Source organism: Eleutherodactylus coqui, chromosome 2 (genome assembly GCF_035609145.1).
Source record: "Eleutherodactylus coqui strain aEleCoq1 chromosome 2, aEleCoq1.hap1, whole genome shotgun sequence".
NCBI classification, from domain to species: domain Eukaryota; kingdom Metazoa; phylum Chordata; class Amphibia; order Anura; family Eleutherodactylidae; genus Eleutherodactylus; species Eleutherodactylus coqui.
In genome coordinates, this window is record NC_089838.1 from 241722020 (window position 1) to 241748443 (window position 26424).

Below are 26424 nucleotides of genomic sequence, written 5' to 3' on the forward strand. Positions count from 1 at the left end.
ATGTCACTAATATACTGAGGGGCTACTCTGGGATGTCACTTATGTACTGGGGTGGCTGTGGGATGTTACTATTATACTGGGGGCCGCTGTGGGATATCACTGTTATATGTCGGGCCACTGTTGGATGTCACTAGTATACTGGGGGTCGCTGTGCGATGTCACTTTTATACTGCGGGCCGCTGTGGGATGTCACTATTATCCTGGGGGCTGCTGTGGGATGTCACTATTATACTGGGGGCCACTGTGGGATGTCACTAATATATTGGGGGCGGCGGTGGGTTTTCATTATTATACTTGGAGCTGCTATGGGATGTAACTAATATACTGGGAGGGACTCTGGGATGTCTCAAATGTACTGGGGGCCACTCTGGGATGTAAGTTTTATACTGGGGGCCGCTGTCACATGTTACTAATACACGGGGGGGGGGGCTCTAGGATGTCACTAATGTACTGGGGGCGGCTGTGGGATGTCACTATTATACTGAGGGCCGCTGTGGGGTGTCACTATTATATTGGGGTCCACTGTGGTATGTCACTATTATACTGTAGGCCGCCGTGGGATGTCACTATTATACTAGGGTCCGCTGCAGGATGTCAATATAATACTGGGGGCTGCTGTGAGATGTGACTAATATACTGGGGGGCCGCTCTGGGATGTCACTTATGTACTGGGGCGGCTGTGGGATGTCACTATTACTGCTGGGGGCGGTTGTGGGATGTCACTTGGATGAAGGAACACTTGGAACAGGCACAGGTGGCACAGAGTCGAGTCTATAACAGGTCAGCCAAAGTCAGAACCTTTTGCCCGGGAGATAGGGTGTTAGTTTTGGTGCCTACAGTAGAGAGCAAGTTCTTAGCCAAATGGCAGAGGCCCTATGAGGTGCTGGAGCACGTAGGAGAAGTCAATTATAAAGTGTACCAACCTGGCAGGAGGAGGCCGGAGCAAGTGTACCATGTGAATTTGCTCAAACTCTGGAAAGAACAAGAATCTCTGGTAGCGGTAAATGCGTTGAGCAGCCAGGTTTTTGTGAAGTCCATGGACAAAGCTCCTGAAGTAGCTATCTCAGGGTCCCTATCTAAGGTACAGAAACAGGAGGCAAAGGAGTTGGTACTTTGAAACACGGATGTGTTTTCGGAACTACCGGGGCGTACGTCAGTAATCAAACACGACATCATCACGGAACCCTACGTAAGGGTCCAGGTGAAACCCTACAGAATCCCTGAAGCACGTAGACAGGCTATATCAGAGGAAGTAAAGAAGATGTTGGACCTTGGGGTCATTGAAATGAAAGTCCCTGGACTATCTTTGCATGCTGGCGTGAAAGCGCCCGGCACTATATTGGCCCGGCTGGGCACTTTCACGCCGCGGGAATACAGCCATGTGATCTGATGCATTGGAATCCAATGCATCAGATCATAGTGTATATCGGCTGACCGTGAAAACGGCGGTCTATATACGCTCGTGTGAAAGAGTCATGAGGAGAATTTAACGCTCCTCTATATGTATACAAATTTTATTCCTCGGTTCCTCTAAAGTAACCACCACTTCATAAAATTTTCTGTGCGAACAACACGTAAACACCTGTATCAAATTAACTCGGGCGAAGCCGGGTAGATCAGCAGGTGTGAAAAATTAGTGACTACTTTGTACTACATGTTTGATCACTGGAATTATTTCCCTCTATCCCATTTTTACTATTGATAAATCTGTAGATTTGTGCTTCTTTAATATCTTACCAGGTTGCACCTTACACCCAGTGCTCTTTTTTTTTTTTACACTTCCATAGACCCAAGTTTGACAAGCTATTGTGCCAAGGTTCTCCTCAATGCACCCAGAGGGGAGGCTAAAAAATGGTGGCATGGAACAATTTATGAAGTATCCTTGTAGGTTAGGTCTTATATATGCATTTCCAAGAGGAATAACAAAGGAACATCACAACACAGAGTTCTGTATTAAGATGCTCCCAGTCAAAAATTTTCATTTTAAGGCTCTCTGTCCACGGGCGATAGTTTATAGTGTGATCCGTGACGATAAATCGCACATGAATCACGCTTGAAATGCTTTTCATAGGATAACTGTGGAAAGTGCAGCCCGATGTAAACGCGTCGGAAATCCATAGCAATTTTCCACTCGTGTCTAAAAATCGCGGCATGCTGCGATTTTCCTTGATTAATCTATCATAATAATAGGTTCATTGCAGTGACTTTAAATGATCTTCCACGGCGAAAATCCACTCGTGAGGATCCGCCTCGCCCGTGGACAGGCGGCTAAAGCTGGCCACGGGCGATAGTTCACAGTGTGATCCGCAGCATTAAATCGCACATGGATCACGCTTGAAACGCTTAGCATAGGATAACTATGGAAAGTGCAGCCCCATGCACACGAGCAGGAAATCCATTGCGATTTTCCGCTCCCTTTAAAAATCGCGGTATTTTCAGTGATGTACCTATCATAATTGATAGTGATTGTAAACATTCACTTTTCTTCTCCATTGTATTGTATATGTGTTGTTTCCATGTTTAAGAGCCTGTCTCGTCTACAGGAAGGAGGTGGTGTGTTGTGACAGTGTGACGCACCATCATGCAGGGGTGGAGTGTTAGGGCTCATGTCCATGGACATAACTGAATTGCGGAATCTGCGCGTGCCATCCGCATGTGTGATCCGCAATTCAATCAGTCCATAGACAATCATTGGGCATTTGCAGGTAATTAAATTGTCATTTTTCCCGATGTGCAGATCACACGCATGGGAAAAAAAAAATCGCAGTATGCTCTATTTTCTGTGCACGGACTACTTCCATTGAAGCCTTAGGCCTCATGTCCACGGGCAGAATGGATTTTGCATGTGGATTTCTGCAGCGGGAAACCTGCGAAAACCATTTGCAGATGTAATGTTTTTTTCTGCACGGATGTACTGTGCATCATCCGCAAACTCACCTCCAAGCCTTTTCCCCACCTCCCTAATTGATTTTAACCTTCAAATCCGCAGTGTATCCACAATTGTATTTGCTGAAGCACTGCAGCTCATCCGCACCCATTGACTTCTATTGAGCCTGTCTGTACGGACTTTGCACTAAAATGGAGCATGCTGCGATTTGTTTTCTGCACCAAACAGTCCGCAAATCAAATCTGCATGCTTAAGTTCAATTGCGGATGCCAATGCTTCCCTATGGGCACTTTGAATTGCGGATCTTTTGCGCGGGTGACCTGTGCAGATTCGGCAAATTAAATCCACCCCGTGGACAACATATATCTAGTTCTGAGAGCTGCCAAAATAGTGCAATTTTTGTCAGAATCTTTTTAAAATGTCTTTACTTTTCATTAGCTGTAGAATGGCGCTTCTAGATGGAATGATTATCATTCAAAAACATCATTCAAACGAGCGAAAGTGAACAATAATTGTTTGGCCTAAACGTGAGTCAACAACTTAACGATGAATGAGAATCGTTTGATTCGCGTTCATCATTCATTTTATGCAGGCATAAATATCATTGTCGGCTCGTTCACATTCGCTTGTGTGATACACTGATTGATTCTTGTTGAACGAGTCAATGTTGAATCTATCTGTCTAAACAGGCTGCATGCGAGTGAACGAGCTAGCTATGGCGTCCCGGGCCCGTTCGCTCATGCAGCCTAGAATAGTTGTAAAAGCAGCCTACCCTTATCATTAGTAATAATTACACGGTTCAATGTTTGCTAATTTTCTCAGTGCCTAAATAGATTTTATTGACAAAACCCTGAAAATTTATTTTCCAGTTGATAATTAAAACTTTTGCTAACGTTACAATACATGACCATCAGTGGAACCATCACTGACAGACTCCCTGACTGTAGGAACATTTGTTTTCTTAGCAAGTTGTCATATTCTAGAGGGAAATCCAAAAGCATTTAGGTCTTATTTACACGACCGTATATACAGTACGTATTAAAAAAACGCAAGCATTTAAAGCATTGGATTCCAATGTATTCACTCAGATGAACGATTTTTTTTTTAGGCAAGGCAAAAAAATTGTGCTGGGAAAAATAGGACAAACGGCAATTAGGACAATTTTATATGACACGTGGAAAGATAGATCTTTTGACAAGATACACTGGAAGCTCCCATAGACTTTTATGGAGGCGAGAAAAAAGGAAGAGGGAGGGAGTTTTCCAGCGTCCAATGCTAGGAAAAGAATGCAGCTGTCTCTATTTATGCATTATTAGTCATTCCGAGGAAGTCTGCCGACTCAGATCAACAACCCCGCTGGTCACCTAATGTCTATATCCTGTAATATCATAGCACTCTAAAACGACATCTAGTCCCCTCTTAAACTCCTCTACCGATTTTGTTATCACTATGTCCTCAGGCAGAGAGTTTCACAGTCTCACTGCTCTTACAGTAAAGAACCCCCTTTTGTGTTGGTGATGAAACCTGCTTTCTTCTAGACGTAGAGGATGCCCTCTTGTTACTGTCGCAGTCCTGCGTATAAACAGATCATGGTAGAGATCCTTGTATTGTCCCCTAATGTATTTATACATAGTTATTTGATCGCCCCTTAGCCGTCTTTTCTTCAGGGTGAGTAATCCCAATTTTGACAGCCTCCCTGGGTATTCTAGTCCTCCTATTCCATTTATTAGTTTAGTTGCCCTTCTTTGAACTCCCTCAAGCACTGCAACATCTTTCCTGATCACTGGTGTCAAAAACTGTACACAGTATTCCATGTGAGGCCCGACAGGTGCCTTATATAGTGGTAGAATAATGTTCTCATCCCTCGCCCCCTATACCTCTTTTAATGCACCCCAAGAGTTTTTTTCTCACTTTTCCCTATCAGTAGCCCATTTAGTGTATATTGGTGGCATCCCTTTCTCCTGCCCATGTGCATAACCTTACATTTATCAACATTGAACTTCATTTGCCATTTTTCTACCCAAGCCCCCAGCTTATCCAGGTTCATTTGTAGCTGCATATTGTCCTCCGTTGTATTAATTATCTTGTATAATTTTGTGTCATCTGCAAATATTGATATTGTACTGTGCAGCCCCTCTACCAGGTCGTTGATAAATATATTGAACAGAATGGGGCCTAGTACTGAACCCTGTGGCACCCCGCTAGCAACAGTGACCCAGAGTACAAACCATTTATTACTCTCCTCTGCTTTCTATCTCTGAGCCAGTTCCTTACCCAGATACACACGTTTTTGCCCAATCTGAGCTGTCTCATTTTATATATCAACCTATTATGTGGCACGGTGTCAAATGCTTTAGAAAAATCCAGATATACGAGATCATAGATTCTCCCAGGTCCAGCCTAGAATTTACTTCATTGTAGAAGCTGATCAGATTGGTCTGACATGATCGACCCCTCGTGAACCCATGCTGATGAAGAGTTATACTGTTGTTCTCCTTGAGGTATTCTTAATGGCATATCTCAGAAATCCCTCAAATATTTTTCCAATTGTTGAAGTGAGTCTTACTGGCCTGTAGTTACCAGGCTCTCTTTTAGACCCCTTTTTGTATATTGGGACCACACTGGCAATGCGCCAATCTAGTGGTACAACCCAACTCTCAATGGTGTCCCTAAATATAAGAAATAGCGGTTTATCTATCAGGTTACTTAGTTCCCTTAGAAGCCTTGGATGTATTCCATGTGGGCTCGGCAATTTATCGATTTTAATCTTTCTTAACCGACTCTGCACTTCCTTCTGTGTTAGGCATGCAATACTTAGCGTAGGATTAATTTTATTTCCCTGACTCTGGTGTGGCATTTCTTTTTCATTTGTGAATACACGAGAAAAAGCTATTTAATAGTGTGTCCTTCCCCCCCATCATCTTCTATGGTTTCTCCATTATTTGTTAGAGGACCAATGCTTTCAGTGTAAATCCTTTTAATATTTATATAATTGAAGAATACTTTAGGGTTATTTTTGCTCTCTTTGGCAATCAATCTCTCTGACTCCTCCTTGGCGGTTTTGATCTTTTCCTTTCATAATTTGTTTTTTTCCCTGTATGTTTTTAGCGCTTCTTCGCTTCTTTCTTGTTTTAGTAGTTTAAACCCTTTCTTTTTTTCATTTATTGCCCTCTTACAGTTTTGTCGAGCCACATTGGTTTTCTTCTACTTGTAGTTCATTTGTTTTTAAAGGGTATGACTTTCTCACATGATGTAAATAGGATGTTTTTAAACTTCTCCCATTTGTCGTCTGTACTGAGGATGTTGTCCAAATTAATGTTACCACCAATAGTTCTCAGCTGATCAAATTTTGCTTTACTGAAGTTTAGTTTTTTGTCGCTCCCTGATAAGGCTTCTTATTGAATGACAGCTGGAAATTAATTATATTGTGGTCACTATTTCCCAAGTGTCAACCTGCACCCCCGTGATTCTGCCTGGTTTGTTAGTTAATACTAAGTCCAGAGTGTCCGTCACTCTAGATGGCTCCCGCACAGATGGGTAAGGTAGTTATCTTTAATTATTCTCAAAAACTTATCGACCTTATGAGATTTGCAGGTTTCGTCTTCCCATATTATATCTGGATAATTGAAGTCCCCCATAATAATTACTTTATTGCGGTTTGAAACCTCTTCTATTTGCCTTAAAAGGGTTCTGTCATTAAAAACTAAAAATTATATACTTATCTATTGCTCCCCAGGCAGTCTTCTTACCTCTTGTTCTCCTCCCCCATCTCCTCCTGGGTCCTCTTCTTCCCGGGGTCACGTGAGCTGTTGCTGGCTGATTTTTTCCTTGTTCCGGTGATGTAGCATACATGAGCTACATTCTGCTTCCGTCAGGGAAATCTACACTACATCACGTAGCGTTCACTGCTTAGACAGGAAGCGCGGAATGCTTGGGAGCCTGAAGTTTCACGCATGCATGAGACGTTGGTGCAAACACGCACGCACGAGACACCGGTGCAAGCGCGCATGCATTAGGCCATGCCAGAAGCCCTACGGAGGTAAAGGCCGCTGCCAGTGTGCACGGGCTAGACATTGCTCTAGCATTTGCGCAATCGCAGAATATCACAGCGGTCAATAGAAATGTAACCCTGACATTGTTGTCAGGCAGACAGGAAAATCAAGTTTGTCCAGCTGTGGTTTTTTTGTTATTGCCATCCATTCATTCGTAAATATATATATATATATATATATATATATATATATATGTATATAAATGTATATATGTGTATGTATGTGTGTGTTTGTGTGTGTGTATATATATATATATATGTGTGTGTGTGTGTATATATGTATATATAGATATGTATAGATAATTTATATCCATTTATTTATCTATCTGTCTATCTATGAGGGTTCTTTCACATGAGCTGTGTTTTAGCGCAGTATAACAGCGTGAAAAGAGCTATATTGCTCTAAAAATCGTGTGAACAGGTTAATTTCAGCTACTTAAAGCAGGTCATTCACACAATCCATGGTGCGTGGAGCATGCTTTCCAGCTCTTATACGAGTGTAAGAATGCACGCAGCAAAGACAGGACATGTCGTATGTTTACACGCACCACGGAGCTTACATGCAAGTTGCACTCGCATGCCCTATCTTTGTTAGATGCGTGAATTTAGTGTGTCTAAAAACCATTGGTTCCTTATAGAAGCGTTTTCTATGGCACCTTTCATGCGCACAGACAGCACTTGTATGAAAGAGCCCTCAGATAGATAGATAATATATGTGTATATGGGCAGTTTCATGCCAATATGATTTTCTTGCCTTATGCGGTCGTAATTATCGCCGCTGATCAAAGCCACTGATTTCAATAGGAGTTCAGTGGTTTTGTTTTCGCTTGCAGTATTCTTGCCCGTTAATACTACGGCCGAAAAAAGCTAGGACCTGCCATATCTTTTTCGTACATAGTGAATACTACATTCCGGAAAGATCGGGCAGCCGCTGTCTTCCTAAGTTTTGTTTCTCAAACTCGTGTGCTCTGGCCCAGAGTTAAAAAATGCTGACTAAAAACCTTGTTCAGGCAGAACTTTTCTCTCTAGTGTCAAGCGGTATTGCGCCTACAGCTGTTTGATACTGTCATATGTGTGTGTGTGTATATGTGTATATATATATATATCTCACTATATCTCACTATATATATAGTGAGACAGTGACTGGCAAAGTGCTGGAGGGCAGATATGTTTCGCCTAGGATGCTCTCGTATGTGGCGTTAGGGAGTACGTGGGCAGATGCGTGTCACCGAGCAGCCTGGGCTTCGTGGAGGAAGCCAGCATTTGTGTGTCAGTAACACTAAGTTACTGACACGTTGTAGTTAATGTAGTGGCTCCAAGCCGCATGGTCTGGGCTGGCTTTTCCTCGAGTGGTCAACCTTTTGGTTTGCATGGAGCTTCAGCAACCTTTCAACGATTGATGGATATCATACTCAAACCCCATCATCAATATGCATCAGCGCATTTGAATGATATCATCATCTTTAGCGAAGACTGGGGCAGCCATCTATCTAAAGTACAGGCAGTACTGAGTTCCCTTAGAAAAGCGGGGCTCACAGCAAACCCAAAAAAGTGTGCCTTGGGTCTTGAAGAAGCATGGTACCTGGGGTATATAATAGGTAGGGGTATTATAAAACTCCAGGTCAATAAAATTGAAGCCGTTCAAGACTGGCCACAACCCACAACTAAAAGGCAGGTGAGAGCCTTTTTAGGAATTGTAGGGTACTATCGGCGGTTCGTGCCAAACTTTGCTAGCATAGCAGTACCCCTGACAGACTTGACCAAGAACAACAGTAAGTCGGTGATAGTCAAATGGAACGCTGACGCAGAAAAGCCGTTCCAAGAGTTAAAACAGGCACTCTGTAGACGTCCAGTGTTGGTCACACCTAATTTAAAAGAGAATTTATTGTCCAAACAGACGCGTCCCACGTGGGACTGGGAGCAGTTCTGTCCCAAGAGGGAGAGAAACATCCCGTTATATATCTGAGCAGGAAGCTCACACCACCAGAAAAAAATTACAGTACAGTTGAGCGGGAGTGCTTAGCCATCAAATGGGCCCTTGAATCCCTAAAGTACTACCTTCTAGGTCGGCACTTAAAGGGGTTGTCCCGCGGCAGCAAGTGGGTCTATACACTTCTGTATGGCCATATTAATGCACTTTGTAATGTACATTGTGCATTAATTATGAGCCATACAGAAGTTATAAAAAGTTTTTTACTTACCTGCTCCGTTGCTAGCGTCCTCGTTCCCATGGAGCCGACTAATTTTCGCCCTCCGATGGCCAAATTAGCCGCGCTTGCGCAGTCCGGGTCTTCTGCTCTCTTCAATGCAGCCGCTCGTGCAGAATGCCGGCTCCGTGTAGCTCCGCCCCGTCACGTGCCGATTCCAGCCAATCAGGAGGCTGGGATCGGCAATGGACCGCACAGAAGAGCTGCGGTCCACGGAGGAAGAGGATCCCGGCGGCCATCTTCAGCCGGTAAGTATAGAAGTCACCGGAGCGCGGGGAATAAGGTAAGCGCTGAGCGTTTTTTTTTTTAAGTCCTTGCATCGGGGTTGTCTCGCGCCGAACGGGGGGGGGGGGGTTTGAAAAAAAAAAAACCCGTTTCGGCGCGGGACAACCCCTTTAAGGCTAATCACAGACCACTCTCCCTTAACTTGGATGTCACAGGCAAAAGAGAGAAACGCTAGAGTCACTAGGTGGTTCCTGACCCTTCAAAACTTTAGTTTCTCTGTAGAACACAGGGCAGGAAAGCTACAGGGCAATGACGATGCCTTGTCAAGGACGCAGTGCATGGCAGCTAAAAGTGTCCGACCCCACAGGCTCGAACAGAGAAGAAGGGTATGTGAGACAGTGACTGGCAAAGTGCTGGAGGGCAGATATGTTTCGCCTAGGATGCTCTCGTATGTGGCGTTAGTTAGTACGTGGGCAGATACGTGTCACCGAGCAGCCTGGGCTCGGTGGAGGAAGCCAGCATTTGTGTGTCAGTAACACTAAGTTACTGACACGTTGTAGTTAATGTAGTGGCTCCAAGCCGCATAGTCCGGGACGGCTTTTCCTGGAGTGGTCAAAGTGAAGGGTGGGATGGCCACTCCCACGTACCAGGTGAGGCTGGTATCAGGCCTCATAAAAAGCTGGGTCTGCAGGTCTGGGAGAGAGTGTGGTGAGACCTCTGCAGGTCTGAGGACCAGACTGGCTGTGCGCAGCAAGTGGTGCTTTTCAGTGAGTAGCTAGGAGCGATCTGTGTATAGTGAGTGCTCAGACGAGCAGGTGTTAATTTATGTTGGCCTGGAGTTAAGGCCTGTTTTGCTTTATTTTGCTGAAATAAACCCAGGCAAAGCCTGGTCTATGAACTTTACTCCTTGTGTCACTGTCTCTGGCTGTTGATGCCCAGGCTGCTACCTTATCCTGACGCTAATCCCTCACATATATATATGATTTGATGTATGTGTGTGTGTGTACCGCATTGTGTTGTTCTCACAAAGTGAATCGCACTCGTAGACACATTTGCACATTTGCCATGCACGATATTACTCCGAGTTTCTTGAGACGATATCACACTCCCTTGTGTAACATTGTATTTTAGGCTAAATGTAGACAATGTCCATCTAGATCAGCCTGTTTTAACTTCCCCTTGTTGGTCCAGAGGAAGGAAAAAAAAAACCAACAAGCCAATTTAGCTCATTTGGAGGAAAAAAATTCCTTCCTGACTACATAATGGCAGCCAGAGTAATCCCTGGATCAATGTTTGAGATCAACTACCCCACTGGTCACCTAATGTCTATATCCTGTAATATCATAGCACTCTAGAAAGACATCTAGTCCCCTCTTAACCTCCTCTATGGACTTCGTCATCCCCACGTCCTCAGGCTTCTTTCCCACAAGCGTATATCGGCGGACGTTTTCACAACCGGCCGATATACGCTACGTTGGGAGAGCTAAAACTGGTGAACGGAAACACAAATCAAGCGTTTGTGCGCCCGGTTAGACGGCATGGGTCCCGGCATAAGCTTGACAAAGACCCATTGGTGGGTCGAAACGTCACTACTTTTTATCTTGTCTTGAGGAGAATAAAACTCTTTTGAAATTTTGCACCATTTGATGCTGCCAGTCTATCTTTGGTCCATTGGCTGCTGCATCGTCTATTGGAACCTGCCCTTATAGGGATAATTCCTGTGCTGTTGGTGTGACTGCTTTCTTCAAGACTACCATGCTGTCACCCCTTTTCCCTCGCTGACTGGCATTGATTGCTCCAGTTAAATCTACAGTTCACTAGCACCCCCAGGTCTTTTCCCATATCACTTTTCCCTAGCAGTAGCCCATTTAGTGTATATTGGTGACATCCGTTTCTCCTGCCCATGTGCATAACCTTACATTTATCCACATTGAACTTCATTTGCCATTTTTCTATCCAAGCCCCCAGCTTATCTAGGTCCATTTGTAGCCGTACATTGTCCTCCGTTGCATTAATTATCTTGTATAATTTTGTAATCATTTGTAAATATTGATATTTTTGTGTAAAATCAGCCAAAGAGAATGAACGTCATATACTGAATGTAACATCGCCAAAGATGTAAAAGACTACACTGCCTGCTATTGTCAGCTTGCCATTATTCTGTCTCCCAAGCGTCTGTGTCATTATGATCTACCACAAGTGTTAGCATGCCATTATCCTGTCCCCCAGGTGTCAGCGTGTCCTATAACTGTCCCTCAAGTATCAGCGTGTCCTATAACTGTCCCTCAAGTATCAGCGTGTCATTATGACGTACTGCAAGTGTAAGCGTGCCATTAACCTGTCGCACAAATGTCAGCGTGACCTATTACTGTCCCCCAAGTGTCGGAGTGCCATTATCCTGTCCCCCAAGTGTCGGAGTGCCATTATCCTGTCCCCCAAGTGTCGGAGTGCCATTATCCTGTCCCCCAAGTGTCGGAGTGCCATTATCCTGTCCCCCAAGTGTCGGAGTGCCATTATCCTGTCCCCCAAGTGTCGGAGTGCCATTATCCTGTCCCCCAAGTGTCGGAGTGCCATTATCCTGTCCCCCAAGTGTCGGAGTGCCATTATCCTGTCCCCCAAGTGTCGGAGTGCCATTATCCTGTCCCCCAAGTGTCGGAGTGCCATTATCCTGTCCCCCAAGTGTCGGAGTGCCATTATCCTGTCCCCCAAGTGTCAGCAATGAATCTAGGCTAAGTTTGGGCCGTGTTCTTGTCTAGAGACCTCGAGGTGAGCGCCTCAATACAGCCTTTCCTGTGGAGTGGCACACTGCCCCCTGCTGGTGTGAGGGTCTGGGGGACATCACATGCGACAGTCGGTCACCCCTAGTAGTGGTACGACGGACAATGACAGCTCAGTCGCTAGTAGTATCACCAAAAGAACATGTGCAGGACCATTTGGGATGCCAACTGAAACACAGCCTACGAGTTTGTACGATCTAGAGACTCAATTACAGCAGATGTGGAGCAATATGCCGCAGGATACCATACAGAACCTGTATGCCTCCATGCCCGCCTGTATCACATCTTGTATCCAAGCTAGAGGTGGTACAACAGGGTACTAGAGTCTCCTTGCTCTCCCGTATCACATTTTGTATCTAAACTAGAGGTGATACAACAGAGCACTAGAGCCTACATGCCACCCATATCACATCTTTTATACAAGCTTGAGGCAGTACAACAGGGTACTTGAACCTCCATGCCCCGACGTATCACATCTTACAGCCAAATTAAAGGGGGTACAACAGGGTACTAGAGCTTCCATGCCCACCTGTATCACATCTTGTATCCAAGCTAGAGGCGGCCCAACAGGGTACTAGAACCTCCATGCCTCATGTATCACATCTTGTATACAAGCTAGAGGTGGCCCAACAGGGTACTAGAACCCCCATGCCCACCCATATCACATCTTGTATCCAAGCTAGAGGCAGTACAACAGGGTACTAAAGCTTCCGCACCTGGCCATATCACATATTGTATCTAACATAGAGGTGGTACAACAGGGTAGTAGAGCCTTCCTTCAAGGGGTCAGTTTATCACAATAGATTAACCTTTTGCTCTGTGTGATTATAGCATTGATATAAGTTAGTGATTACAATATCAGGGAAAGTTTCATTCCATCTGACAACTTCTTCTAGGGTATGGATTTTTGGGAGGAAAATTTATGTTCAGGCATATAAGTGTGTGTGTGTGTGTGTGTGTGTGTGTGTGTGTGTGTGTATATATATATATGACCAACTTTACACAGATGTAAGCAAAACTGCACACTGTTGCACAAAGTTTTGTCTCTCTGAGGGCAGCCGTACACGGGTGTAAGCACATGTTTGCCTGCTATAGTGGAATGTATATGCTGTACTTTATTGCACTGCCAGGGCTGCTTTCATTAGCGCCGTCCTAGCAGTGCCATATTTCAGTAGGCAGGACAGCCTAATTAGTAGGTGGGTCAGCCTACTTGGCATGCAGGTCAACTGAGTCGGTAGCCGCGGGTCACCTGACCTAGTAGATCCTGGTGTTTTCGTTTAAGCCTACGAAATAGCACTGTTCACTGCACGAATTTGAGCAAATAGAGGATTTCCGAGCGCAATTACGCAGAATAATAGAACATATCGCTTGTTTTTCCCCATACTCGAAATGCTCGTGGAAAAACACCACATGTGAAGGAACCCATTGAAGTCAATGGGTTCTATTTGCTGCACATTGCAAGGGCAGATCTTGCGTACGCAAATGCTCTCGTGTGAGGCTGATTTGCATGTGTGTTGGCGTATTTTACTGTACTTTTTCTGTACTCAGGGCCTGTTTCTTTTTCCCCAGGATACAAACATGGATTGAAAAGGAGTAATGTGTTCAAGATGTGTTTTTTCTCCAACAGAATTACACAGAGTTTCACTAGAGTTTCACAGCAAGGGGTGTCGGGAGATGACCTTCTAGCAGGAGGAGCGGAAGATGTAACCAAAGCATGAAGGGGAAAAATGGAGCACAGGTAAGTACTACTTCTGGAAAAAATGTTTTGTATGTGTTGTTGACAAGAGCCTGTGCTGGGCAGGGCAGATTTATTGAAAAAAATTACAGATTCTATGGACAAAACCCCTTTAATAATAATAAGTTTTCAGTTTCTTCTGTTGCTTTTAGTGGCCTAGAGAAAACGCCTATTAGGATTTTGTTATTCTTTGCTCCCTGTATTTCTACCCACAGAGATTCCACATGTTCATCTCCTGCACCTATATCTTTTTGTAGCTTCGGCATTAGGTACAACTTAACATACAGACATACCCCTCCCCCTTTCTGGTTGCCACAGTTTCTTCTGAAAACTTTGTAACCCTGTAAGTTCACCGCTCAATTGCACTTATCATCCAGCCATGTTTCCGTTATTCCCACTATATCGTAATTTTCTTCAGACATTCTCACTTCAAGCTTACCCACTTTACTGATCAGACTTCTTGCATTTGTTGCCATACAATTTATACGGTGGTTATACTTTATTTTTATTGTTCTGCCTGGTCCTATTAGCTATCCTGACAGGTCCCAGGTCACGGTCTACACTATCTACCTCTCTATTTCTCTTGATGCTCTCCCCCCTGGTCCCTAGTTTAAACACTCCTCCAACCTTCTAGCCATCTTCTGCCCCATCACAGCTGCACCCTCCCTATTGAGATGCAGCCTATCCCTACGGTAGAGCCTGTAGCCGACGGAAAAGTCAGCCCAGTTCTCCAGGAACCCAAACTCCTCCTTCCTACACCAACTCCAGAGCCACTTATTCACCTCCCTAAGATCCTGTTGCTTTTCTAGTGTGGCTTGTGGTGCAGGTAGTATTTATGAGAAAACCACCGTGCAGGTCCTTGCCCTAAGCTTGGATCCTAGGTCCCTGAAATAGTTTTTGCGGCCCCTCCATTGACCTCTAATTTGTTCATTAGTATCTCCTATATACAATTCATAGGTATCTGCTATATACAATTATGTATGTACATAATTTCATATAGTCCAGGAAATGAGTCATGTTTAGGTATGAGCATGGTTTAGATATCGGTACAGTTACACGTACAGGTGGGTGGGGGGGTGGGGGGGGTGGGGGGGGGGGGGACTCAAACTGAACTTTTCCATCCAGGCCCCTGAGCCTTTAGTTACGCCCCTGATTCCAAGCATACAATGTCAAAGAAAACTCTATTGCATCGGCCCAAAATTCATAATGTGCACACACTGCATTCTCCCTGCACTTCAATGGAAGGGTGGCTACATTTGCGTGCTACCCTGTTTCCACTGTACAAAACAATCTGTAGGAAAACTGCAGGTCCTGAAGGTCTGCAGCTATTAGGACATGCTGTGGGTTATAGTTACCCAAGGAGGGGAAAAAATGACAGAAATTTGAGAATGAATTTAGTTTAATTCTCCAGTAGGAGGGGACACACATACCTTTTCTTTGATAGTAGCCTGCTGCCTGGCTTTTGCCTTGGACTAGTGGCTCTTTTTAGCTCTGCTAGTCTGCAATACACGCTCAAGCAGCGTCAGGCCAGAGTCATGGGCATCCAACTGCAAGATAACGGGTGATGGCAGCACCCGAAGCATCATTGTGAAGGGAGGCCCGGAGAGGGAGAATACCTGCCAGTCTGTCAATGCACCTAGATGTCATCTCAGCCAGCCCATGCGTATATACATAGATACTAGCAATGGATGTACATACTGCTGACTACTGTATCTGTATGTAGAGCAGTGAGTGTACTGCAGGAGGTGGGGGGCACGCTCCTAGATCAGGTGCCACCAGTGGTTTCACCTGTTCTGCTGTGGTCTAGTCCAAGCACACTGAGGGCTCCCACCCACTAGCGGTTTTTTCTCCACTGCGCTGCAAGAGTAAGTGAAAACTCTCGCAGAGCAGTGCGAGAAAATCACAGCGATATCGCTGCGACAGTCATTTCAATGGGGCCAGCGGCAGCAGCGCTAGCCCCATTGAAAAGATATGGAAAATGCCGTGGACTTCTGCCACAGCTGTGACAGCTGTCACAGCTGTGGCAGAAGTCAGCGGCATGCTATCCCATTGCTTTCAATGTTATCGGCACTGCTGCCGATCCCATTGAAAGCAGTGGTTTCTGACAAGCCCTGCAGAATGATTATCGGAGAAGGGCTTGAAATATAAGCCCTTCCCCGATAATCATAAAAAAGTGGTTAAAAAAATAATAAAAAAGTTACTCACCTCTCCTGCTGTCAGCCGCGTCCTCCGGCTGGCTCCCCGACACTGCTACTGAGCTCTTTCAGCAGACGGGGATTTAAAAATCCCTGCCTCCTGAAAGGGCTGTGCAGATTCGCTGAGGGCTCAGCCAATAGCTAAGCTGTAGCTGCTATTGGCTGAGCTCTCATTTTGGGATATCTGCCTGCGTTTTTCTCGCACTGCGATGCGAGACTTTAACTTTAGAATCGCATCGCGGTGGAGAAAAAACCGCCAGTGGGTGGGAGCCCTGAGGCAGAGTTCAGGAGGTTTTTACAGATGCCGTCACACACTGAGGATAGTACTTCTCAAAGCTATCAACCTGAACAGGCAGAAGTTTTAATTGAAAATGTTTTATTGGTTATTAATAAAACTGCATTTGTATCCAAGACATACAGAATCACAGGGGAAAGTCCACAGCCATCCCATCGTCCGGGAGCGATACAAACTATGTGCTTGAATTTGTGGAATACATCAATAAAGCAGCTACAGCTGAAATGATGGCCGGATGACGCAGAACCACACGTTGTATCGGATTATTGTTGAGTGCCGTCTCTGTTGTTTATAAGTTTTGCGCTCCCAGGAGGCGGTGCTGTGATTGGTGGATGGTGCTGTCCCCGATCTTGGGAGGGTCTGTTGTCTTCAATCCTCTTAGGCACAGTAGATAGATCATTGGTCCTTGCTAAAGGCTGGAAGCCCTCTAGAGCTACTCGACTTCATAATGATCTTCTTCATTAGCTGGAACAGCACTGTGCAGCTCGGAGCAGGCTCTCTCCTGGACCTCAGACAAGAGGAAAGAGCAGACCCGGGAGGAATCCTGCCCGGCAGCATGGAGCAGCATCTTGTGCTAGGCCATGTGCTGAAAGGGGGGAAGGGCCTAGTACTGGACTGCATCCCAGGAGCGGAGAAGGCGATGAACCTGTGAGGGAGCAGCTCCAGAACAGACACGGGCCACGGAGGTCAGAGGTGCTGACAGGCCAGGATGTCAGGGGAGGTGCTGGTCAAGTGGTTGAAGATGGAGGACAGAGGTCGGCAGATAGTGCCGTTCCTAAGTAGGTACCCTGACAAGGAAACAGCTGGGTTGCTATAGGTAGGTTTTCGGGATGGTTTTAAAATTCTGTCCCCAGTTCATAGTGTCCCCTTTTCAACTAAGAACCTACAGCCGGTGCCCAGCAGTGGTAACAGAAAAGCTAGAAAAGCAGGTTTGTTTGGGTCACAAGGCGAGACCTTTTAAGGAGCCTCTTGTGGAGGTTTTTTATAGGGTCACCCCTGGGAATGGTCCCTAAAAAAGAACCGAATAAATTTTGGTTGATTCATCACCTTTTCTATCCAAAATGGGAATCAGTTAATGACGGTATAGATCAAGAGATTTGCACTGTGTTATATACTTAATTTGACACTGCGGTCAATTGGGTATGAAAATATGGGAAGGAATCACAGTTAGCAAAATCCAACATTGAATCAGCTTTATGGTTACTCCGGGTGGCACCGGAGAGTATTAGGTTGATAGGATGTTACTGGGGGGATAATTTGGCAGATCGATGTTTGCCCATGGGCTACTCCATCTCATGTGCATACTTTGAAGCCTTTAGTTTTTTTGTGGAATGGGTGGTCAGGAATACCGCAGGAATTCAATCGGTCATCCATTATCTGAATGATTTTCTGTGTGTGGGCCCAGGCGGGCGTTCCCATGTACAGTTTTGTTGGTGACGTTACAGTGGGTCGCTCATCGTTTTGGGGTGCCATTAGCGCCTGAGAAGACGGAAGGTTCCATGACATGTCTGAGTTTTTTGGGCATTACCATTGACACGGTGTCAATGGAATGCAGGCTGCCAGAGGAGAAACTGAAGGATTTGAAGGCAGAAGTGGAGAAGGCTAGGGGTTTGACAAAAATCACACTACGTGATTAGCAGCCATTATAAGGGAAGCTTAATTTTGCTTGCCGAATAATGCCAATGGGGAGAGGTTTTTGCAGGAGGTTGGCAGCAGCTACGGTAGGAGTGAAGGCACCGCATCATATTATTCATTTAGGAAGGAGCCATAAAGGCGATTTGGCGGTCTGGGCCTCCTTTTTAAAAAAATATAATGGGCGGTCAGTAGTGATGAATGAGGAAAACGTTAACTTGGAGCTGTTTACGGATGCGGCATGCAGTTCAGGTTCTGGGGCCTACTTTCAGGGCCAGTGATGTGTGTGGAGTTGGCCTGAGGGAGAGCGGGTTGGTTCGGAACCTGGTACTATTGGAATTGTTTCCGATAGTCGTGGCAGTGGCACTGTGGGGGTGACCGCCTTAAGAACAAGAAAATTAGGTTCTTGTGCGACAAAATGAGCATAGTTCAGGTCATCAATTCGCTAACTGCTTCCTCACCACCATAAGTGAATCCTTTGCGTTATATGGTATTGGAAGCCTTGTCGCTAAATGTATGGTTGGTAGCGATCCACTAGCCAGGGGTTGATAACTCAATTGCAGATACTCTCTCTCGTTTTCAGTGGGAGCGGTTCAGGACTCTGGCCCCGGGAGCAGACAAGGATGGGAAGACGTGCCCGGATCAGCTTTAGAGATTGGTAAGCACGCAGTGGGACACTTAATTGAAAAGGTCACTGGCTCGGAGGACTAGGGCATCTTATTTAGCGGTGCCTCTTTAGTCCGATGTTTTCACGGTGCAGCAGAATACTGCTCTGAAGAATCTAAAGAAGGAAGAAAAACCAGTGTGAGCCTCTTATGAAAAGAAACACGTCTAATGGTGACAATGGTGATCAATGAAAACTGGAAGATGAAGGGCCGGAGGGTTCAAAGGGTATAGAAGCCAGAATTATAGGATTTTCCCCAAGTATTAGATTCATATCTGTATGTGATAAATACGACACAACTCTGACGTGACATAGTGAGTATCTAGAGCAGCCCTACACAGCTGTCCAATGGGGCTTTATATAGTAGGGAAGTATAACTAATGATGGCTTTGAGGGTTTCCCTGGATTTGGTGCATATAGGAGTGATGTTAGGAGGATAAACTATGTCTTCCTTGAATTGGTCCCTGTCCAGATCATTACTTATCTCTGTGTTACTCTTACCTGCAATCTGTACATAGGGAAATGCAAATGAGAAGTCAAGCATGAGCCCTAGGGGAAAATAACATTAATGATGAATATATCTTACCTTGCTAGTTTTCCGCCTTTTATATGGCTGCTGCTTTTGCTATTGGAGAAAAATGTAAAGATAGCTGAAATAAATATCCTGTTTAAGTTGTTCTTGGGTTACTGGAAACCCTCTTTTCAACAGGACCCTCTCTGTGACAATAATAAACAGATATACTTAGCCCCCGGGATCCAGTGCTATAGCCCACTGTGGTTCTGGTGATTCCTGCGACAGATGGAAATCAGGTGGCTTCTGCTCTCATTGGCTGCAGCGGTCATGTGATTTCCTGTAATATCATCTGTTACAGCAAACCCCAGGACAGCAGCGGGCTGCAGCGCCGGATCACAAAAGATTTGGTATATCTCTGTTTATTATTTCCACTCAGGGATTCATATTGAAAAGGGTTTGTCCAGTAACCCCTTTAAATATTAATAGTGATATAAGAACAAGGACGAGAAACAAGAGGAGAACAAGAAGAGGGCTTCACAGCGACTTTTGGAACCCTTGTGAAAACTGGCTCGTTTTCTTTTCTTTAGGGAAACAGTTTAGGTCATGTGACAATTGTATGAACTGAAGAATATTACATGACTGAAGGTCATCATATAGCCAGGGCCAACATATCAGGGGATTAAAAAAGTGTAATTTTAGTATTTTTTTCATAGGCTTTTAAATTACTCACGTGTTTTCGTCTGTCTTTCTCTCCTTCCTAAACCATTTTGGCCGCCACCATCTCCTCCTCCTTGTTCTAGTTAATAGATCCAGAAATATAGAATGAGATGCAGGGAATCAGCCGTGACGGCTCACAGTGTTGGTATCAGTTATATACACAGTTACTATCCTGTATAAATTCTGATTATTCCATAAACTTACATTAGGGACTCTTCACTCGCCCAGGCCTGCTTCACCTGATGTTCCTGAAGCCTATAATGGAAAATACAGTTACAATTACAATCATTGGTCATTTGGGCAAACTACATACAAAAATGTATTACACTTTATATAAAGGCACCAGCCATGTAAATTCTGCTTGTTCCTATAAACTTACTTGTTGTCTTGGCTTGGCAATGGCAGATTCATGTTGGGTGTTAAAACTCTACAATAAATAATACATCTCTAGTTAGAATAATTAACATTTTGACCAATTGGAAACCTATATAGAGCACGTCTACCAGACAAATACAGGGGTTCACACATTAATATATGCTTCATGACTGGCGCCTACCCGTCTATGTATATCTAGATGCATAATGTTTAAATATAGAATGAGGTGCAGGGAACAAGTCGTGACTATTTACAGTATTGGTATCAGTTTAATACACAGATATTGTCTTGTATATATTCTGCTTACTCCATAAACTTACATGATGGATTCTTCACTTGCCCAGGCCAGTTTCACTTGATGTTGCTCAGACCTATAATGGAAAATACAGCTCCGATTACAATCATGGATCATTTGGACAAACTATATTTTGAAAAAATTAACGTTTTACAGCATATACAATAGCAGAATTTATTACACTTTATATAAAGCACCAGCCATATCAATGTTCCTATTAACATACTTGATGTCTTGGCTCGGCCATGCCAGCTTGATGTTAGGTGTTAAAACTCTATAATAATAAAAAAACAGCTCCAGTTAGAATAATTAACATTTTGACCAATTGAAAACCTATGTAGTGCATGTCCACCAGATAAATACAAGGGTTCACACATTAATATATTCTTAATGATTGGCTCCTACAAGTCTATGTACATCTAGATGCAGGATGCATAATGTTATCTGGATGCTTTTGGATACTTACCCAATTGCTCCTCCGTCTGTAGCCTCCAACTCCTCCTCCCACTCCTCCTCTTCATCTTCTTCGTCATCCTCCTCCCTATCAGATACAGAATATAGAATATTTCCTATGTATATGTAGAGGTATAACATGTAGTGAAGATAAGGACTGGACACCAAAGGTTTTGCTCCTCTGGCCTCCAGCAGGGTCGGTTCAGTCATGATAATTCTACAACTTACATGATGTTATCAACTCCAAAGTTGTTCAATCTCCTCAATCTGTAATAGAAAGTAAAGCACCAGTTATAATAATTGTCTCTGCAACCATTGTCAGAAAGCTCCAAAAATACCATTAATATACAGTAATATATCAGCCTGCTCACATCTGGAGCCTAAGTACCTGTGTTACATCTTCTAAGGCACAATATACTGATAGACTAATCCCCAACAATGTTGACCATATCTATACACCATATTTATACAGCCATGCGTTATACATACTGTATGTTACATCTCTATGTACTGTTTTAGAATTATTAATGTATCTATATATTTAGCTCATTATATTCATCTTTTATGCTTACCCATTCACTCTTCCAGCTGTATCCTCCTCCTCCGAATCCTCCTCTTCATCCACTTCATCCCCTTCCTCATCTACTTCTCTATTGGACATATAGCAAAAAACATGTCACATATTAATTGTGATGTCCATTGGGGACACAAGGTTAGACTGAGACTGAGATAATTAACTCCTTCCTTCCATGCTACAGTGGCCGAGATCAGAGCAATCCCAGCCATTGAACCACTTAGATATCACAGTCAGTAGTAATGGGGACATCTAAGGGGGTTAGACAGGGTGTCTGTTGTCCCATCTGTGCCTCTGCAATGTGATCAAGGAGTGCAGATGAATTATTATGGCTTAACGCAAGTATTGCAGAAGTATTACAATGTATTTATATCAACAAGTAAGTGATTTCATGATCAAGTTCCCTAGTGGGATTTTTTAAAAATGGGAAAAAAGTTACATAAAATGTTAAAAAATATTTAAAAAATAAAAACCTATTCCCATTAAAAATGGATTATTATATCTAAAATACTAAACAATAGAAAGTACACATAATTGATATGGTGCAATTGTAACGACCAGTACTAGAGAATGAATGTGCTATTTAGGGCACCAGTGGTTATGAGCCTATGAGCTAAAGCAATATCTGATCCGCCATGATTGTTCTATAGACTTACATGATGGTACGCAGCCTTGGGCATCTCACAACCCTCCTGATTCTCCATGCCCTACAACAGAATATACATCTACAGTTAATCATCATTGATAAATTATAACTTATTCTTCACTACTTTAATTATATTACATCAGGTTATACCCAATGGGGGTCTTATGGACACATACAGCAGAGTCTACTACCGTGGTACTCTATAATAATGGCTCATATCCTAACACTATAGAATTATTGTATAAGATAAATACCTGAACACATTTACCGCTGCTTTCACTCTCTCCTTCCATCTGTGGGAGGAAATGGAAACGATCATTATATATATATATATATATATATATATATATATATATATATATATATATATATATATATTATATGGACAAAAGTATTTGGACACTGCATGTTTTTCAGAAAAAGTGCTATATTCTATTTAGTAACAGGTTGGCCCTCCTTTTGCTTGTATTACAGCGGTAACACATTGAGGCATACTTTCCACAAGTTCTCTGTATGTCTGGGCAGGCTGTGAAAAGAGATTGTTGTGAAGATGGGTGTGGGTGGCGGTGTTGTACCCGTTGCTCCAGTTCATCCCACAAATGCTTGATCAGATGAATGAATGGATGAATATTTTACCCATGCCCTTCCCAGCATACCGTTCAGCAAGCTCAGCATTTGCATATTTGCTGATTTTCTGCAGCGTCCAAATACTTTTGTCCATATAGTGTATATGCCGTTTATCACTACAGTGATTATTAGAAAAGATCCAGGTGGGCCCTAATAACGAAGGGGGCCACAACGCCATAGAAACCAATCAAATCTCTACTTATGTCTGTCAGAAACTAATCATATGTGGGGCCCATTGACTGTGTAAGATATATGTTCTCATTATATTTGAATTATAGTTATTACTCACTGGGCTCCTACAACATTAATCACATGGTCAGATTTATATATTTCTTACTTTCTATTATCATTAAGGGATTTTATGTAATTTTTTTATTATAATAGACTATATTCAAGTATTAAAAGGATTTATCACCAGATTAGGGGATCAGCGTCCACAAGCGGATTTGCCGCAGCAAAATTCCAGACGGAATTCCGTGGCAAATCTGCCCAGTGTGAACCCAGCATAAGAACTGCACCGCAGTACTACATGCTTTCATTAAACAAAAGGGGCAAGTGAAACTGCATGTGATAGCATCCAAAAAATGTGACATTTTCCCTAAAAAGAAACAACAAAAAAAAAAAAGCCTGCATTGTATTTGACCATTGTATTGGTTATATCATAAATACATAAGACATTTCAGAAATGTGCGTTTCATATATTTAAGTGTACAAAACATTATATATATATATATATATATATATATATATATATATACACACACACACACATACAGACATATGCATACACTTACAGAAGCACATGAACACATACACAGAAGGCAAATACAGTAAGCAGTGGCGCTTACTGTACTTCCACCCATGGTTCAGGAGCTTAAAAATGCCTAACAAGAGCGGGCTGTGCGGAGCTTCCTTTGATCCGGCTACCTCTGCTCCTGTCTCTACTAATGTGGACAGGGGCAGAACAGAAACTTCTTAAAATAATCACAGGGTCTACTAAATATGGCGCCGTCACTGCCTAGCTGATTACACTACTAAGCTGCCATGCTATATCCAGATTGGATAGAGCAATAGCAAAGCAGCAACTGTGATAAAGGGGGCCATTGGGCCCCCATGACTTAGGTGACCAGTTGTAATTGCAACCACTGCGACCCCTACAGCTATGCCACAGATTACAATTTTGAAAAAACTGAGCTTGTTTTATATCAAACGGCTGTAGCTCCAGTTTTATCAGTGCTGACGATAGATTCTGAATGATTTATGAGAGTCTCCTGTCTGTTCCCCTTTCCCAGGGGAGGGTAACATGGCCTGTTCTTCATGTAATCATTCCCCCTTATCAATCAGTGAACATATTTGCTCTCTGATTCTCACATATGAGGGTCTTTTTTCACAGAAAAGGAGTGCAAAGATGTGCTTTAGGCTTCATGTCCACGGGGAAAATCAGGCCCACTACGGATTCTCCATGGAGAATCTGCAGCGGGTCCCTCCTGCCCCGCGGACATGAGCGCTGAAAATAAGAATATATCAGAATAAACTTACCTCTCGCACGCTCCGGATACTTCCTTCGCTGCCGCGTCATCTTCTCAGCGTCGCGGCCGGATCTTATTTCTTCGGCCCGGTGGATGCGCAGGATGACGTCGGTGACGTGTCCCGCGCATGCGCCGTCCCGAAGCAAAATGATCCAGCCGCGACGGAGAGAAGATGACGCGGCGGCGAAGAGAAGAAACAGAGCGGGTGAGTAAAATCTGATTTTTGTCTCCCGCGGATCCGGACGGCTTCCATAGGCTTCAATAGAAGCCCGCGGGAGCCGTCCCCGCGGGAGACCCGCATGAAAATGGAGCATGGTCCAGATTTTTTCATGCTCAATTTTTTTTTAAATCCCTTTTATTGACCATCCGCAGGTATTTATCTACCCCGCGGGTGGTCAATGCATCCCTATGGGGTGTGGATCCGCGTGTGGGAGAAGAGTTAAAATCTGCTGCGAATTATAATTCTTCTTTTGCCCGTGGACATGAGCCCTTAGAGGATGCAGTCCTTGCTGACTGTGTTATCTAAACATTTTACAGAAAAAAAAATTAGTTTTTTTCTCCCTTGCACTAACTATAGAAAAAAAATTAAAAGACCAATAAAAACAGTACATGTAATCGATATATTATACACAGATAAAGTCTTTTTGTAGAAAAATGTGTTACATTTAGTGTTGTCATAATCATAATGACCCATAGAATAAAACTGACACAGCATTTATAGCATATGGTGCACGACAGAAAAATAAATCCCACTGGTGAAATAGCTATTTTTTCCATTGTCCCACTGAAAAAAATTAATAAACGTTAATGAATAAATTATATATACCCGAAAATATTTTCTATACAAACTAGTACTTCTCTCACAAAATACGAGGTATCTACGAGGTTTCATGCAGCCACATTGAAGAAATAATTTAAAAACGTTATGGCTGCTGGAATACAAATGGGGAAACGATTTACTTAGGGCTAAAATCAGTTATTTCACTAAGGGGTTGAAAATACACTAAAGACAACTGAGTTCTCAACCAAATCTATTTGCATGAGACATAAATTCAACATTTACAATAGAAAGTGGCATTTTTGAGAGGGTTTTCCCAATTTTCATGTGATTTTTAGGGGGTTAATGTTGCTTTGCTTTGTCTATCTGGAGACTTTCGGATAACTGCAGGGCCTCATTTATAAAACTAAAACTCACAAGTCAGTGCAGAATTCTATTTGGTTGCTATGGGCAACAAGGACAGTTTTCCTATTAAACAGTTTTTGATATCTGAGGCCCATGTGGAGTCAGTCAATAGTCTACACAATACAATAACTTGTCATATTCCACAGTATTTTACAGTGATCCACTTACGCCAGATCTTCCTCATCCTCCTCCACAAACTCCTCCGCCTCCTCCACAAACTCCTTAACTTCTTTCACCATTCTGTTAGAAAATAAAGAAGACAGTGAGAATCAGGAACTTCCTCTATCTGGTTCTTATAGAAAGTCTACTTATTGGTTCCCAAACCCAAACCACACGATCTGCTGCCTTCAGTAACTGCACACAATTCCCATTGGTTTTATGGGCTGAATATCAGAATGGTCTTAGGGTATTTTTACACAGGCCAACTATCAGCTGAAGAATCGCACAAGTGACCCCTAGTTGTCCCGTGTAAAAGTGGGACCCTACAAAGTACTGGGAAATAAATCAGTCAGTAGTTGACAGTTGTTACAGTTCAGCTGACTGAAGTGAAGCAACTGATGAGCAACTTCTCGCTCAGTGTAAACAGGCAGTTGCTCATCTGCCTACTCACAGTTAATGGAGGTGGGCGGTCAGAAGAGATCTCCGCCTCCATTCACTGACCGACTATTGCTCCTGATAGTCATTGGGACGCTGCGCCCAACAGTTGTGTCATCTAAAAGTACCTTAGGGTGCCTGAAGGTCAACAGATCGTACAGTTATAAGAAAGATATATTTACCTGACTCTCAATAAAACACTCGCAAACTCCAACTGGAAGAGCAGAAGAAAAGAAATCAGACATTTTA

General features: G+C 43.5%; 2 long non-coding RNA genes across 2 annotated transcripts; both read right to left on the reverse strand.

Moving 5' to 3' along the window:
• Positions 1-20594: 20594 nt before the first annotated feature.
• On the reverse strand, positions 20595-21101 carry LOC136610769 (uncharacterized). The gene is made up of 3 exons (XR_010790158.1): positions 21036-21101; positions 20796-20843; positions 20595-20645 (listed from the first exon to the last, which is right to left on the reverse strand). It is a non-coding gene; the product is annotated as an uncharacterized lncRNA (long non-coding RNA).
• A 1166-nt stretch (positions 21102-22267) lies between these two features.
• On the reverse strand, positions 22268-25815 carry LOC136610770 (uncharacterized). The gene is made up of 3 exons (XR_010790159.1): positions 25750-25815; positions 22497-22535; positions 22268-22303 (listed from the first exon to the last, which is right to left on the reverse strand). It is a non-coding gene; the product is annotated as an uncharacterized lncRNA (long non-coding RNA).
• Between the last annotated feature and the right edge of the window lie 609 nt (positions 25816-26424).